Below are 16760 nucleotides of genomic sequence, written 5' to 3'. Positions count from 1 at the left end.
CCCAAGATTTGTAACAAAACTGTCATTCCAGTTCAGTCCCACCCTCACCATTTTCTACTCTCATGGAGAGAATTAACCAAGATTGGTGCCACTAGAGACACAGAGTCCCAGATCTAAACTTAGGCTTTCAACACTGCCTGGTAACTCTTTTTAAAGAATCTTTTTTATAAGTTGCTAACGCTTTTTAATCAACCAAGAAATATTCATTGAACCTTTACTCAGCACTGTTTTATGTGCTGGAAATACAATTTCAATCATGATAGATGGAGTCCCTGACTTCGAGGAGCTTACACTTTGAGGAGGGAAACAGACAATAAATATAGACAAATCAATGAATGTGCAAATATGGAGTACTGATAAACACTATGAAGAAGCTAAAATAGGATCATGTGGTAGGTGGGTGACAGTGGATTGGGTAGTGGTGATGTGGTCTCCAGATTACTCAAGAGAGGACTCTCGGGTGAGGTGACTTTTGAGTTGAGACCTGCAATATGAGAGGACAGGCCTGAAAATATCTGGAGAAGAACATTCTGAGCAAAGGAACGGTAAATACACCGGATTATGAATAGGGGTGAGCTTGACATGTTTGAAGGATGGAAAGGAGGCCCCTGTGGCTGTAGGAGTGGTAAAGGGAGAAAGTAGGGAAATGGAGTCAGAGGTAGCAAGCTCAGACCATGGGACCTTTTAGGTCATGGAGAGTTTCTGATTTTATTCCAAGTGTGATAGGAGACCAATAAGGGGTTTTAAGCAGGGGCTCTGGACCATCTGATGATGACTTCCTGTTCCATTGCCTCCTTGGCCTCTGGCTCTGGTTTCATTGTTCTTCTGACAATGGTCTGGCAAAGGTCACTGCATCCTCCTTGAGGCTTAGTCCACCACATTCTCTTCACTTCTCCTCTATGGCGTTTGTCACAGCCACCCAATCCCTTATTCCTAAATCTTCTATTCCCTTCAGTTCCATGACACCCCTGTCTAGAATTTAATTCCTATTCTCTACCTACTCCCAACTCTTCCGTCTCTTGTGTGGAATTCCCTTGTCCGTTTACTCTTAATGGTTAGTATTCTTCAGTATTGTGTTCTGGGCCCTGGTTCCTCCTCACTTTACGTACTCGACCAGGAAAATCTCTTCTACCCCACAGGCTGTAAATATATCTCTGTGCTAATGACACCCAAGTTGTAGCTTCAGCCCAGATCTCTTTCTCAAGCTTCAGGCCTGTGTGGACAAATGGCTCCTATGCATCCTCACATGGATGCCCCTGGGTACTACAAATTTACCACATCCCAAACTGAACTCATAAGCATCTCTGCAAAGCATTGCCTCTTTTTACACTTCCTCTCTTAAAGAAGACTACCCCATCTAATAAGTTACTCAAGCTAGAATTTGAGCTTTCATACCTGGCTCCTCTCTCTCCCTCACCCTCAACATCCCATAAGTTGCTCAGTTCAGTCTGATTCTATCTTCACAGCATCCTTCTGTTCACCCTCCCCTCCTCTCCTCCCATGACAACTGCCTTGATTATCCTCCTCTTTCATCCCTTCTCTGTGTCAACGCCATGCTCCCTAACTGATCCCTCTGCCTTGGGTCTTGCTTCCTTCCAGTCTATTTCTCAACTGCAGTCAGGGTGATATTTTCAAGTGCAAATCAATCGTGCACTCCCCTCCTTAAAATCTGTAAGTGGTCCCCCACCCCAGCCCCCTTGGCCTTGAGGATGAACTAAAACACCTAAACACAACTTCCCAGCTCTCCATGATCTGGTCCCTGCCTACCTCACTCTCCAAATTTATTTCTTATCACTCCTGCCTCGAACTCCATGCCCCAACCCTGATGAACTTCCCTCAGAGCTCTGCTCTCTGCCTGCACAGTAGGCTTTGGTCACACTTCTTTTCTCTTTGGCAACCTCAGGTCTCAGCCTAGAGTTACCTCCTGCAAAAATTCTCCAAATTCACCCCCTACCTCCAACTCTCGCTTTCCTTCCCATATGCTCCTATCATAGCACCACAGACCACATTTTTGAGTGAAATAGAAAAGACAGCATCCCCCTTCCCATTTACAACATCACCAAAAAGAAATATATCTGCCTCCTGATGAGAGTAGTCATTGGCACAGCTGGGTCCAGGAGAGAGGGACCTATAACACATTTTTTGGAAGGAACCCAGCATAGTAACAGCAAAACTATGATTGAGTTTTCCAGCCTGGAGGGGGTAAGGGGTGTCAGGGGATGGGGGCTGTGTCCCACTTTCTTGGGCATAGTGACAGGCAGGGTTAAGCACCCAGGGAAGACTGACAGGAATCTTAAGCAAATACAATGACCTGAGAGAACCATCCAAGCTGGTGCAACCAGGGAAGCAAGAATGTGAGGCATCTTGGTGCCTTTCTGCATGGATGTCCAAGCACACACCTGCATGGACAGAGAGCTCAAGCATCAGGTGACCCTTCTGCCTCCAAAACCTTAGTAAATTGTAAGCTCTCAGCACTTAGACCAAGCCTAGGAAAAGGGGAGAAATTGTGAATTAACTGAGAGTTAACTGAGCAGCACAGTGGCATGGGAGCTGAAAAAAAAGAAAAAAAAGCAAGTTGAAGAAAACTAATGACATATTCTTGCACACTTGAATTATAAAATGTGATATTTGTATTGCTCCCCTTATTACTCAGAATAGTTATCATCTATCTACTTGTTTGTCTCTCTAACTAGACCATAAGTGCCTTATGGGATTATATCTTCTGCTTTGCCCAGAGCATAGGATCTGGCTAATAATGGGTGAGAAATAAATATATGGGAAGGGAATAAATAAATGAATACATGTTTTAGAACCGAAAATGAGTCATAATTAAAAACTCTGAGAATCTCAGTCTGTTGGAGAGAGACAAGGATGTACAGGTAACTATGGAGCAGTGGGTTCCTGTAGAGTTGGCTATATGGGCAATAGGAGGACTGGAGGGAACAACTAAACTTTTTGCAAAGGAAGTCCAGGAAGGCTTCCTGGAGGAGATGACATTTGAGCTTAGATGTGAAGGTAGACCACAGGTTTTGATAACCAATTGGATCCCGCATCAAGCCTAGCTAATGAAATCTGCCACCATAAGTTGTATACACACAACTCCACTAAGGGTTTGTCATCACAGAAAGAGCAAAGGAGGGCACTGAGTGCAGACTCAGAGGGGAGGCTTTTGGAAAGAACCTAACAGAAGAGAACGCATTTGACTGAGTGGGAGTCGCCTTTTCTTCATTTGCATTTTTTTTTTTCACCTACCTCCCCTGTGTCATCTTTCCATAACTTACATTTGTATCAAAGGTTACAGTTCACAAACCTTGTTCCTCTGACCCTCCCATGTTGTAGAATATTGCTAAGGTTTAAGGAATAGTTTCGATGCTCAGAAGCCATAAATTTGCAGACTGATTTTGCCCTGTTTTCTCTGCCATAGTCTTTTCCTAGGTCAGTTAAGCAACATATGTTTAATGTGGAGTGAAGAATAGAAATGGAAGCCAAATACTTTCCAAATGTGAGATTCTTACTCAAGGAGCAGTGGGCTCTTTTACTGTTTGGCCTCTTCCATTCCAGTCTTACAAATCTTCCTGTCTCTCCTTCCTTCCTTCCTTCTCCTTCCGTGTTGCTCTCGTCTTGCTCTTCCTCTTGTCCTTTCTTGCTTCTTGTGGCAGCATGACACTTTCTGTTAGGAAGCATTGGTCCCAGCTCTGCTGGTACAAACTGAATGAAGCCATCAAGCTGAGTGGTTCTCAAACTTCAATCTTCGTCAGATTCATCTAAGGAGGTTTTTTTAAGCAGATGCTCATGGTCTCATCTCAGGAGCTTTGAATTCTAATATTCTAGGGTGAGGCCAAGGCATTGGTATTTTTAGATGCTTCCCCAAGAGATTCTAAAGTGCAGTCAGGGTTGAGAATCACTGATCTACACTTTTCCTTCATACCTTAATTTCATTTTCTGTAAAATGGAGTCATTGGCCTGAATGCTATCTAAGAAAGCTTTCAAATTTCCAGTATATGATGCCTCCCACAGGCCCATATTGGCGGGTCCATGGGGAAAGGTTTGGTCAGGACTGGGAGCTGCAGAGGACAGGAGGGTGAAGTTGGCTGCAGATCAGATGGGAAGGGAGGGAGAGTGAATGGATTACTGACAACTTGTCTGTCCACCTTAAGTTCCAATATTTGTGCTAGTAAAGAGTTTAGTGTTTTTGTTTTGTTTTGTTTTTCTCAAGAAGGATCATCCACACTTCCTTTGAGGCAAATGCCTTTAAGTTATATATTTGGACATCCGATATGATTTAAATACTCTGGCTGTTTTGTTTGTTCTTTGTTTCATTTTCATATGGTGTCTAGAGCCAAAGAGTCATTTTGTGGAGCTTCTGGATCCCACCCAAATTCTATGCATGTGGATATCTGAAAGAATAAGAATAAAAGATTCTTGGAGGCACTTACCCTGGGTGTTTTTAATACGAGGATTGATATCCAGTGCTTCTCGTTGCCGGATCAGTGGTACAGCTCAGTTACTCTAGAGATCTCTTCTCTTTCTGATCTAACAAAGTGACTTGATAATGGAGGGAAACACTTCGAAAGTCAAGAAGCTCAAACTTCTGTGTCTGCCAGTATCTGTAAGGGTTTCTTTCTTTCTTTGCTTATTTGTTTTATTGGGGTCATATTGGCTTATAACATTATGTAAATTTCAGATATCCATTATTATATTTCAGTTTCTATATAGACTGCATCATGTTCACCACCAAAAGTCTAGGTTTTTATCCGTCACCATACATATGTGCCCCTTTAACCTTTTGGCCCTCCTCTGACCCCCTTCTCCTCTGGTAACCACTAATCTGTTCTCCTTATCCATGGGTTTGTTTATCTTCCACTTATGAGTGAAATCATATGGTATTCATCTTTCTCTGTCTGACTTACTTCGCTTAGCATAATACCTTTAAGGTCCACCTGTGTTAGCACAAATGGCACAATTTTGTCTTTTGTTATGGCTGAGTAGTATTCCATTGTATATATATTCCATGTCTTCTTTATCCATTCATCAGTAGATGGGCACTTCTATTGCTTCCACGTCTTGGCTGTTGTGCATAATGCTGCCACGCACATAGGGGTGTGTAGGGGAGGAAGACATTTCCTCTACCCACTCTGGGTTCTTCTGGCTGGAGAATGAATTAAATTCACATGAGACAGAATAGCAGGAGAAAATAAACAAAGCTTTATAACATGTATACATGGGAGAGGCTCAGGCAACCTGAGCATCTCACCAAAATGGTTGAAGCCGTCACCTTAAATATCATCTTCAGCTAAAGACAAAGGAGGATGTTGGTGATGGGGGGAGTCAGTTACAGGAGGTTACCAGACAAGTACGGTAAACAAGAGTGAGATTATTATGCAGATTTAAGCCCTCACCTTCCGCATTGATAGAGTTTCTAGAGATAAGGTCATCCCCCCTTCTTCCTGGTACAGAGATGGAGACCCATTTACAGATGGAGATTTCCTTTATAATGTAAATGTTTCTTAACAAAGGGTAAGTAAACTCTGCTTTTCAACACAATTGTAATTAGTTTAACTTGTCGATGGGTATTAAGTTGAGGTTATTACAGACTCTGAGTAACTGTTCTATTCCACTTGAGGCTCAGCAGGTTTCAAGAAGCAACATGCCCTGTTGATAAGAATTCTACTCTTCTTGAGTGATAACAGAAACACTAAGAGGGGCTGGCCTGGTGGTGCAGTGGTTAAGTTCCCACATTCTGCTTCAGCAGCCTGGGGTTTGCCAGTTCAGATCCCAGGTGCGGACATGGCACTGCTTGGCAAGCTGTGCTGTGGCAGGCATCCCATGTATAAAGTAGAGGAAGATGGGCGTGGATGTTAGCTCAGGGCCAGTCTTCCTCAGCAAAAAGAGGGGGATTGGCAGCAGATGTTAGCTCAGGGCTAATCTTCCTCAAAAAAAAAAAAAAAGAAAAGAAACACTAAGAAATCAAGCAACCTCATCAAAGAAAGCATTTTGTGAAAAGGAACCCTCTTACCAACAAAGCTAGTCTTCAGTGTCTGTCTCCCCTTGCCAATAAATAGTATCTGTGGGAAATTCATAAAGTGGTAGCATTGTGTTTTCCTTTTTTCCTCAGCATCTCATCTCTTCTTTTTGTTTGTTTTCTTGCTGAGGAAGATTCACCCTGAGTGAACTTCTGTGCCAGTCTTCTTCTACTGTATATGCGGGCCACTGCTACAGCATGGCTGACGAGTGGCGCAGGTCTGTGCCTGGGGTCCAAACCTGCAATCCTGAGCCACTGAAGTTGAGTGCACCGAACTTAACCACTAGGCCATGAGGCCGGCCCCCTAAATGTCTCACCTTGAGCACTCCACTTCCTGAAGGAGGATATATTCATCTTCCTTTGCCTTCTTGCAGCCAGACCATTTTCTTTGTGACATCAGCTCAGTAATTCTGAGTTTTCCCAGCCATCGTGCCTTATGGTCTGTGTTGAGTCAGGCTGGACCCCTAATTTATTTGGGAAGAACAGTAGACATAGGTGGAGCTGAATGACTGAACTTCAACCATGGCTCCTCCCCCCACCCCCACTATCAGTTGTGTGGCCCTGAAGGGTTTAATTAAACTCTCTGATTGAAATGTTATTTAATAAATGTAAAGGGCCACTACAAGGATCACGCATTAGTGTCTACAAATATGTTTTATAAGCCTTAACATCCTATACGAGTTTGAGCTATGGTTCTTATCTTTTATCCAAAAAAATAAGAAATTTCCTCTCGTTAGGAATTTTCACAATTTCTGGTTAGTGATAACTTCTTTCAGTTGGCAGAAAGTATTTGTTATGGGTTGAATTGTGTCCTCCAAAAAGGTATGGAAGTCCTAGGCCCCAGTACCTGTGGAAATACCGTCTTTGTAGGTGGTTGTGTTAAGATGAAGTCATTAGGGTGGGCCCTAATCCAATAGGATCCTGTACTTATAAATGGGAGAAATTTGAACACAGAGACAAAGACATGTAAACAGAGAGGATGATCTGAAGACACAGGGAGAAGACAGCCATCTATAAGCCAAGAAATGCCCAAGGCTACCTGAAGCTGGCAGAGAGGCCTGGGACAGATTCTCCCTCACAGTCCTCAGTAGGAGCCAACCTTGCTGAGACTTTGATCTCAGACTTTTACCCTCCAGAACTGTGAGACAATAAGGGTCTGTTGTTTAAGCTACTCAGTTGGCGGGCATTTTCTTATGGCAACTCCAGGAACTAACACGCTTTTATTTCCGGAAGACCTGAAATGCCCTGCAGCTGAAGTTCTAAGAGACAATCTTTTCAGTCTCCAGCAGGGCTGTTCTAAAGCTAAATAAGAACCAGAGGTCATGATCTCAAACTTGCTGCTCTGGGGTCAATGTTTTTGGAGTTTCGATGGCTTGAGATATTTAGCTAAACACACTTGGACCCACTGCACCTGTGTGGGCATGGGTTCCTGCCCTCCACGTACCTTCACCTCTCCTGCTAGATTTCATATTGGCAGTCTTCGATCCATGAATACTTACAACTGAAATTGAAAGGACTTAATTATGCAATTTTATGATTTTCAAGCAGAATTCCACTGTGTTTCCGTGCTAAAACCACTGTGAAGGATTATTGTCAAATATCAAATGAAGATTGATAAAACTTCCCTGTGCACTTGACTCGAGTTTGAATTATAGCCAGTCCTCATCTCGACTTTTCATGGTGATCAATAAAGACATGCATGTAGCGAGCACAGTGCTATCAACCCACTCTGCACGTTAGCATCACCTGGACGTTTTTAAAAATACGGATGCCTGGGTGGTGCCAACCTCAGAGATTCTACTTCAGTGTTGTCTGGAGGGTGTCCTACATGTTGGAACTTTAGAGCTCCCAGCCAAGGTTGAGAACCGCTGGTGAAGTGAAGGTTCTGGAGTCAGCCACAAGTGAGCTTAAATGGCTGCTCCACCACTTAATGCCTGTACTACTTTGGGCTTACTTCCATTTCCTCATCATGAAACAAGGGCAATAATAATACATACCTCATGGTTTTTCTGTGAGCCTGAAAAGACATAATGCACGAGGCCAGCATGGTGGTGTAGTGGTTAAGTTTGCGCACTCCACTTTGGTGTCCCAGGGTTTGCAAGTTTGGATCCAGGGCATGGACCTACACACCGCTCATGAAACCATGCTGTGGCAGCAACCGACATACAAAATAGAGGAAGATTGGCAACAAGATGTTAGCTTAGGGACAATCTTCCTCACCAAAAAACAAAAAGAAAGAAAGTAAAAGAAATAATGCATGTAAAATTCTTGTACCGTTTTAAGTGTCATCAGGAATAAAAATTTCCTTTGGACTGTCTTTTATGGATTTCTGGTCGTGTCAGGTGTTTCAAGGAGGCAATAAAAATGACCTTAAGCCACCACATCACAAAGGTACACAGTTGACCTATCATAAAACTTGGATCTGGATAATGAGAAGTCCTCAATGACACCTTATGATTCATCTGAAAAAAGAAAAGAATCCCTACAAAGGGTTAACTGTTTTAAAAGGGAGTTATACAGCCGAAACGCTTGAACTATTTCTGTGTTTCTCAATCTGCTATGACAACTGTTCTATACTCTGTGATTCAATGCAAAGAATGGGAATCAAGTTAACAGAAAACAAATGGCCCCATCTTATTTGTAGGCCACAGGGAAGGAAGGAGAGATTTGGGGAAACACATTTCCACACTGACCAGATACTCTGTCACCTCCCTTGAAGGTGCCACAGGAGAAAGAAGCATTCTATAATTAAGCAAAGCGAAAATCATAAACATAGTGAATTTACCGCCTCTTCACTCCCTGTTCCTACCGGAAATATTTACCTTCTTCTCCTTTCCATCTTTATTTGTCTATAAGGATTGTTATTAAAACACACGCACATAGGGATCGGCCTGGTGGCACAGCGGTTAAGTGCGCATGTTCCGCTTCGGCGGCCCGGGGTTTGCCCGTTTGGATCCCAGGTGCGGACATGGCCCACTTGGCACACCGTGCTGTGGCAGGCGTCCCATGTATAAAGTAGAGGAAGATGGGCATGGATGTTAGCTCAGGGCCAGTCTTCCTCAGCAAAAAAAAAGTGGGGGGGGATTGGCAGCAGTTAGCTCAGGGCTAATCTTCCTCAAAAACACACACACACACACACGTAAGCAGATGCACACACACAAAGAAAAGCCCACCAAGTAATCTATCCTCATTTTCATAGCAAACTCATCATCTCAGAAACCATTTTCAAGTTTTCAAGTGAGTGATTTGAGATACCTACTTTGTAGAGACAAAACATGGACAAAATGGGGCAAGAATTACAGTATGTGGTTTGTGTTATAACTTTAATATGTGTTAAATATTCAGTTATAAAAAGCTCCCCCCTTGCATTTGTAATTATAACCTGACATATTCATTTAAACATTGTCAACAAGAAATCAGAATTCTCACTTTTTAATGCTTCAGTGGGAAGAAAGCCCTCAAGGTTTGATATCACACACTAAAAAAAAACAACCATTCCTCATTTTAAAGGTTATATCAAGCCTTGCTTTGAAAATGAATTACGCTATTTCCTGGTCCAATAATGTCAGCCTAATAGCTAGGATATACTTGTTTTCGTGCCATAATAATCTGAACAGTCTCATTTTCTCTTTTTTATTTAATACGTTTAAAAACACAATATGCTTCCAGTAAAATAGAGGAATTAGAAAAAACAATGGCTGGTTCAAAATGAAATCCAGATTTTTCTCTCTGTTTTCCCAATTTCCATAAAATGCAAGCTTTATAAACAAGAGAAATGGTCAAATAAGCTTGTTGCCAAGAAGCCTCACCCTTTAAACAGAAGACACTCGAAGGGGGAAGTGTGTAAAGACTATTATATGTGTGCAGCAGAGATTCTGTAATTAATTTGTTTTGAGCTTTGTGAAAAGCATTCTTTGTCCCTTCATAAAGAGAAGGCTTTTGTAGTTTTTGCCAGTTATTTTATCATAACTCTCAATCGGCTGAGCCCGTTACATTCTTTTTTCCTAGATTGAGTACTGTACTTCTTGGCTACATTCCTTTTTCTTTTTTAAATCCCCTTTTGTAAGGTGACTATCCAGAGAAGCACATGTCGGAGAAATGGCATGGCAGTGCTAACTTCAACCTTAAAGCTTTCTTTTCTGTTTTAAAAGCCACGCCTGTCCAAACAGTTCTGGAATGTTCTAATATTTTAAATGATAAAAGACACTTTGGCCAGTGGTCTGTCAAAATTCTACCATCCGTGGACTCCACCACTAGATTCTAGAATTGCTTGACATCACCTAGCTCTAACTATAAAACTAAGATGATTGAAATTATGCTAATAATTGCACTTTCGTGTATTTCTTTCCAGTTGTTTTTGCATTCGTGCACATAAGTGTGAACGTTGGAAGTCACAAACTTGAAGCTTCTCAAAGTGTTTGGTTTTCACAGTGTTTATATGTATATAAAATCTTATGCACAGTGTATGTATGGGAAAATACATAGAAATAATATTGTCAACAATTAAAAGTCAGAATTCACATAAAAAATAAGGTTTCTGTCATCCTTGAATAAAGTGCATGACCTGGCAACATTTGGGCTGCATTCTGCCATGGTGAGAATAGACTGGGTAGGATTCCTGCCCTCAGAAGGCTCGTCTCTCCAGCTAGCCACACTCCTCACTCTGAGAGCTGTTCCTTAATGTGATGCTGAATTTCCATTGCCAGTAATTACATGTTCTTACAATCAAGATATATTTTTCTGTACTTGATCTTCAATAAGAATGGGAAAAAAGAAAGATGGGTGGTGGGGAGAGGAAAGATAATCGTAAAAGAAAAAGCTAGACTAAGAAGGCTGAATGTTTCCAGAAAACCTGGAGAAAGGAAAACTGTTGCATTTTAATAGGCATCTTTCTCGCAGCTTTACTCACAAGGACACCCCTGTGGACTGTTGGCAATGAAGTTTACAATCCCTGGTAGCAATACAAAATATTGATGATGCACAATATAGAATACGTTGTGTCCTGCTTTTTTCACTTATTTTGGAAACTTTTCAAAGTTATTCCACCAAAGCATGATTTTAATGGCTTCATTATATCCCATTTTATAGCTATGACATTGTATGTATATATATTTGTAATGTATCTTAAATTATCGGACATGTAGTTTGCCTTTACTAGCTCGTTAATATAATTAGTACTGCAATGAATATTATTCTACATAAATCTTAAAAACAAAAACTTTTATAAGTGAAATTTCTAGGTCAAATAGTAGGAATATTGTTTTAAATTTTTGGTACATATTGCAAAATTGCCTTCTGGACAATTTAAACCTTCATAAGCCATATATGAGTGGGTCCATTTAATTGTACCTCATTCTACCATTACGTAGAAACGTTTAAAAGTGTTTACCAATTTGATGGGTAAAATACTGTATCTCATTTTAACTTATATTTTTTTGACTCTTGTAGAAATTTTATATTCGTGTTTTCCTTTGAATTCCTTCTTCTGTACATTTTCTGTTTCCGGCATTTGCCCACATTTTTTCTATTATTGTATCTACAGGATTTTGCTCTCTTACAGATGCATGTATGTTTCTTAATTTGTTTTCCCTATTTTAATGCTATATACGTTGTTTTGATAAATGGATTTTTATGGACTCAAACATATAAAACTTTTCTTTATATTTTAAATAATTGCTTCTGTTTAAAATTGCCCTTTTCAATGCTTTTACTTAAAAGCAGAGAAATTATCAAGACAAAGATTTGTCTCCTTTACATTTTCCTTTAATTTTTTACGGTTTCATCTTTTACAGTTAGTTTTTCAACCTATCTGACATTTATTTTAGTTTTTTATGAATTGAGGGTCTAATATTTTTACCTCCAAGTTCCCACAATTTTTCAAATGACATTAGTTCAGTCCTTATTCCAGTTCCCTATCTGTTATGTTTTCTTTATCATCTATTAGTTTTTCTATTCAAGGCATAGTATAAATACTGTGAGGGCCATATTCTGTTCCACTGACATATTTGTTAAATTTTGTGCCAATAGAATCCCATGATAATTATTTGTGTAGATATGTCTTCTTTCCTTCCTTTTTTCCTCCTTTGGGACTATCTCCTTCATAACTGTGCTTACATGCATCTAGGTGTGCCTTATATATGACAAATAGTAATTCCCAAATTCGAAGTGTTCATATGGCTTTTGCTGCTTACACATTCAAGGACCTTTGATCCCTTTGTAAGTTCTGTTAGAGTATGTATAAATGGTACATATATGAGGGTTAGAGCAGCAGTTGTTTTCTGCTGTAAAGGACCAATTAGGGTCGAATGTTCACAAAGAAGAGAACGAAGGCAACTGAGTGGCCATTATGTTACTACAGTTATCTTACTCAGAAAGGATGCTGAGAGAAGTGGTTTTAAAGGGAGCTCAGTGGGTGACCAATGACTCTTCAGTGATCTGAGAAGAGTAGACCTATGGTTTTCTGCCTTCTGCCTCCACCTATGAATTAAATATGTTCATGGGAAAGTTTTATCTAAATCACAGTGCTCATTAATTTAATTGTCCAGTTGAATTACATTTATGATTTGAAAAATGCTTTACCTTTCTTTCTGACTGTCAGTTAGAGGATGCCCCTTGTAGATGGAATGAGAGTATGACTCTAAAGCCAGACCACTTGGTTTCAAATCTTGCCTCTGCTGCCTACTCACTACGATAATCATTTACCTCATCTGTGCTTTAGTTTCCTCATCTGTAAAATGAAGACAAAAATAGAGTGTGCCTCATAGGTCGTGATGAGTATTCAATGTGTTAATTTTTGTAAAGTCTTTAGAACACTGCCTGGTACACAGTAAGTGCTATGGGTTTGTTAAGTCAATAAAATTCCCCTCTATTTTCACTTCTAGGCCCTCCTACTTATGACTGTGTCTCAATTGTTCAGTGATCTAAAAAATGCTTTAAGTACATGAGTGAAAATTAATTATATTAGGAACCCTCCAAAATATTTTGAAATCTAAGTGATCCTTTGGGGAGTGCATTTGGATTTTTACATATTGAAATATCTTAAATTGTGGCAAACTGGCAGCTGTGTTTAGTTTTCTCTCTCTAGTGGAGAATAAAATAGGAATTAGAGGAACCAGTTAGAGCTGTGTCACAGGCAGTTAGTAATTTCCAGTCAACTTGCCAGTCAACAAAGAATTGTTTTCAATGAAAGCGAGGCCCAATTTTTAAAGCATTAATGTAATTATAAATGATTTTTAAATTTCTCATTAAGTGGTGACTTTAGGAATGTTTGGCATCAGTTGGCTATTAAGTTAACTGATTTTAATTTTCCAGTTTTCACTAGACTAGTTTAGTGTATTTTTTTCTTTTTATGAACAATATAAATGGGTATAGTTACTCTTCACCTTTGATCATACAGGGATTAGTTCAATACAGGTCCAAAACTATTCTTTAAATGTCTCTAGAAATTGTTTTCTTATTGTTTTTGAGTATTTTCATCAGTATCCCTCAGAGAGTGGAAAGCAGACCAGTGTGGCTATGTGGATTATTTGTTTATAACAATTAAGAGTTAAAAATGCATAGCAATTTTACGGAGTAATTTTATGTCTGTTAATCCAATAATTTAAAAAACTGGGGTTTATACTTCATATGAATTTGCTTTGTTTATTTTTTTTCCTAGTAATCCAATTTCATTGTATTTTACAAAAGTATTGGTTCATAATGTATTGGAAATTTAAAAAACAGAAAAGAGAAAGAAACATGGTCCTTCACCATGGTGAGAAGCACTGCCTTACCTAGATGACAAATAGAAAAATGCTTTGGCACGCTAATGGGTCATCTGATTGCCAAATAAACACTTAATACAATCAATTAATAAGCAATCAATATTTTTGTTTCTTGTGGCTACCCCTTTGAATTACATTAACAAGTTATTAAGTATTTAAATCTGTGCCTTCAAGTGAATTTGTTGCACTCTTTAATCCCACTTAGGTCTGCTGGTTTTCCCTTTGGCAGTAATGACAGAAGGCTTATCTTTTCCTTGTAGTGACTCCACGGCCATGTTCCTGGTCAGGTACTCCCTGTCCATGAGCAGATGTTGACATGGTTTCATTGGCTGAAAATTCGGCAATTGTGTTTGACTTCCCTCTAAAACTCAGATTTCTCTCTGAAAAACCAGTGAGGAGTCCTGTCTTTAAGGACACAAACACCAGAGTAATCTGAAACTACCATTTAAAGAAAAACAAAGCCAAACCAGATTTTAAGATCAATGTTGAGGTTTTATTTCCTAGCCTGGGATATGGGCACTGTCTGAATAATACATCATTCTTCTGGGCATTCCTTTGTCCCTGTTGGTGTAAGCTGTGCGTGTGAACAAAAGCAGACTGGAAATTAAAAGAAGGACATTACACAGCTTCGAAAATCTCATCTTCTGTGGCAGTATAGGAGTTAAAGCTCGAATCTTTTTTTTTTTTTTCCACTGTATGTACCAAATTTGGCCTGTGATTCCTTTGAATGGCATGAAAAGCAGCCGGCTGGGTGTGAGTCTCCTCCCCTCTCTTCCTTTCTCACTTTTAAAATATGCCTGGCAAAGACCCAACACTCCCCCTCCTCCTGCTTTAATCCATTTTACCCTCCTGTTCAGCTGACTAAGACTCCAGAAGAAAAAAAGCATTCCTTCTCAATTGTTCGAGAACCTTCGCACCAATGGAAAATATTCGGTACATTTGTAGGCTCTGGATAACACGTTTGGTCGTTCCCTATACTTAGCAGGTTTTGTTGCTATCTCTTTAGAGACCCTTTAGAATTTTTTTAGCTTCCATAATAGCAATTTTTTTAGTGTCCCGTAAAATAGCAATTCTCAAGTCACTGACAAAGCACCAAAACACGTATCTTTGTTCATAGGCTTTTCATTGTATCAGGTGTTGCAAGCCAAACACGAAAGCACTTGAAATTCCATTAAAGTTACATTCACTTATTTTTAAAAAGGAAAAAAAACCCACGCCATCTTTGGAAGTTTGTCTCTATAGACGTTGTTAAAGTGAGGATATGTACAACAGACATTTTATGGAACTGAAGATGAATGGTTAACAGTTCAGGTGCAGACTCCTTACAGGAGGAGCTGATGCTTGGTGCAAAAACAAGAAAACACAGCAGCTGTGTTAACTGCCAAGTCACTCTGTAGAAAATAAATATAGAGATGCTCCCAAATTTTCCAAAACGTCAATTCCAGTGCTTCTGAACACATCAATGGTAACAACACTTAAAAATGCATTCAACTAGCCATTCTTAAGAAGGTTGCACGGCATTTCCTAATTTCCAATATTGGAAAATATAGGCATACTTTAATCATATCACTGCTTTGTTGAAAAAGCAACCTCAAATGGGGCTTTTATGTTTGGCTTATAGCAACTAATACAAAAAAAAAAGGCTTTAGGAACATTTAAATAAATGCATTATGATGCCCGGTCAATGACATCAGGATGCCTTTACAGAATTCCATAAATGAAAAATAACCATCACAGTGATGTTGCTATTTTTATTTAAAAGTCAATCTAGCACACAGTTACCAGATTTAGCAAATAACTCAGGATATAAAGTTGAAGTTCAGATAAAAAAAAAAAACAAATAATTTTTTAGTTTCGGTACATCCCATGCAATATTTGGGGGCATACTTATACTAAAAATTCCCTTGTGTTTCTCTGAAACCCAGCTTTACCAGAGTGTGCTCTATTTTATCTGGCAACCCTTGTCTATCATCGTTGCCACACTGTGGTTTGCTATGAAAGGCATGCAAAGCTAGATCTTATTTCCAGGGTCAAGAACAAGTGCTGGAGTTTCTGAGCTCACTCCATCTGCCAGCTTTAAAACCCTGGCACATCAACAAGACCGGGAAAGCTTCTTTTACGGAAGTAGAATGCATTTCCAATTAGTCATTTCAGTTTCTTAAAGGGAGAGAGAGACCTTACCCACTTGAGGAGAAGGTAAGAGCTGACAAATAAGAAAAAGAAAAAGGAAAAATCTGGGACAAGCAGAAGGGAAAGGAATCTTTATTAGGAAGTAACAGGATTAGAACAAATAAGTTAGAAGCAAGACTTTCTAAACGAAAAATGTATATATTTAGGATACTCAGATTCCCAGGGATCAGAAAGTGGAGGCAGAACAAGAGAGGATGAAAAAAGGGCTTTAAGAAAATTTTATATGTTTTTCTAGCAAGGCTGATTTTTTTCTAAATTGCTGACTATCAGGAAGTTGACATTTTGTAGGAGAGAAATTTCCTGGGACATTATACCTGTCTCTCTGAAGCTGTTCAATAGTTGGTCTAACCTCTAGCTGATGGAGAGTGCTTGTTTTCTTTCTTTCTTTGGCTAATTCACACCCCCAGGTCCTTTTAGCTCCTCTACAACATACTAAACAAGCTTCTACCGATCTTTACCACTTGCTCCAGTGAGATTGGCCACAACCATGTGAAAACTTGCTTGGGATACTTTACGACCAGGGGAAATTTTCTGCTTGCTGAATCTGTATCAGCATTTCCCGGGTGTTCTGTGAGCACCCAGGTCTGGTGTGAAATGCAGATTCCTTGGTTCCTGCTCTTGTCTCCTGACTGAGAGTCTGCATTTCAATTTGTTTCTCCTGTGACTCTAAACCCAACACATGTGGAAACCACAGGCTCATAGGGTTTGGGGCTTGGGGTTCTGTTTGTTTGGATGGGAGAGGTATAAACAGTGGGGTTGCTTTCTGTTTGGATTCGAATTTTGGT

General features: G+C 39.8%; 1 protein-coding gene across 8 annotated transcripts in view; it reads left to right on the top strand.

Annotated features, from left to right (window-relative positions):
• The window catches only part of CELF2 (CUGBP Elav-like family member 2), a 789986-nt gene that overhangs the window by 267454 nt on the left and 505772 nt on the right, over positions 1 to 16760 (top strand). For 5 of the 8 annotated variants that reach the window (XM_070255416.1, XM_070255407.1, XM_023631986.2 and 2 more), the window contains exon 1: positions 15846 to 15981. The exons of the other annotated variants lie outside the window; for them this stretch is intronic. The gene's annotated coding sequence lies outside the window, so the exon portion shown is untranslated. Of the gene's footprint in view, positions 1 to 15845; positions 15982 to 16760 lie in introns of those variants that run through there. 8 annotated transcript variants of the gene reach the window in all.

The sequence above is a fragment of the Equus caballus genome, chromosome 29 (genome assembly GCF_041296265.1).
Source record: "Equus caballus isolate H_3958 breed thoroughbred chromosome 29, TB-T2T, whole genome shotgun sequence".
Classification (NCBI taxonomy): Eukaryota; Metazoa; Chordata; class Mammalia; order Perissodactyla; family Equidae; genus Equus; species Equus caballus.
This window is presented reverse-complemented; position numbering and strand designations above follow the sequence as displayed.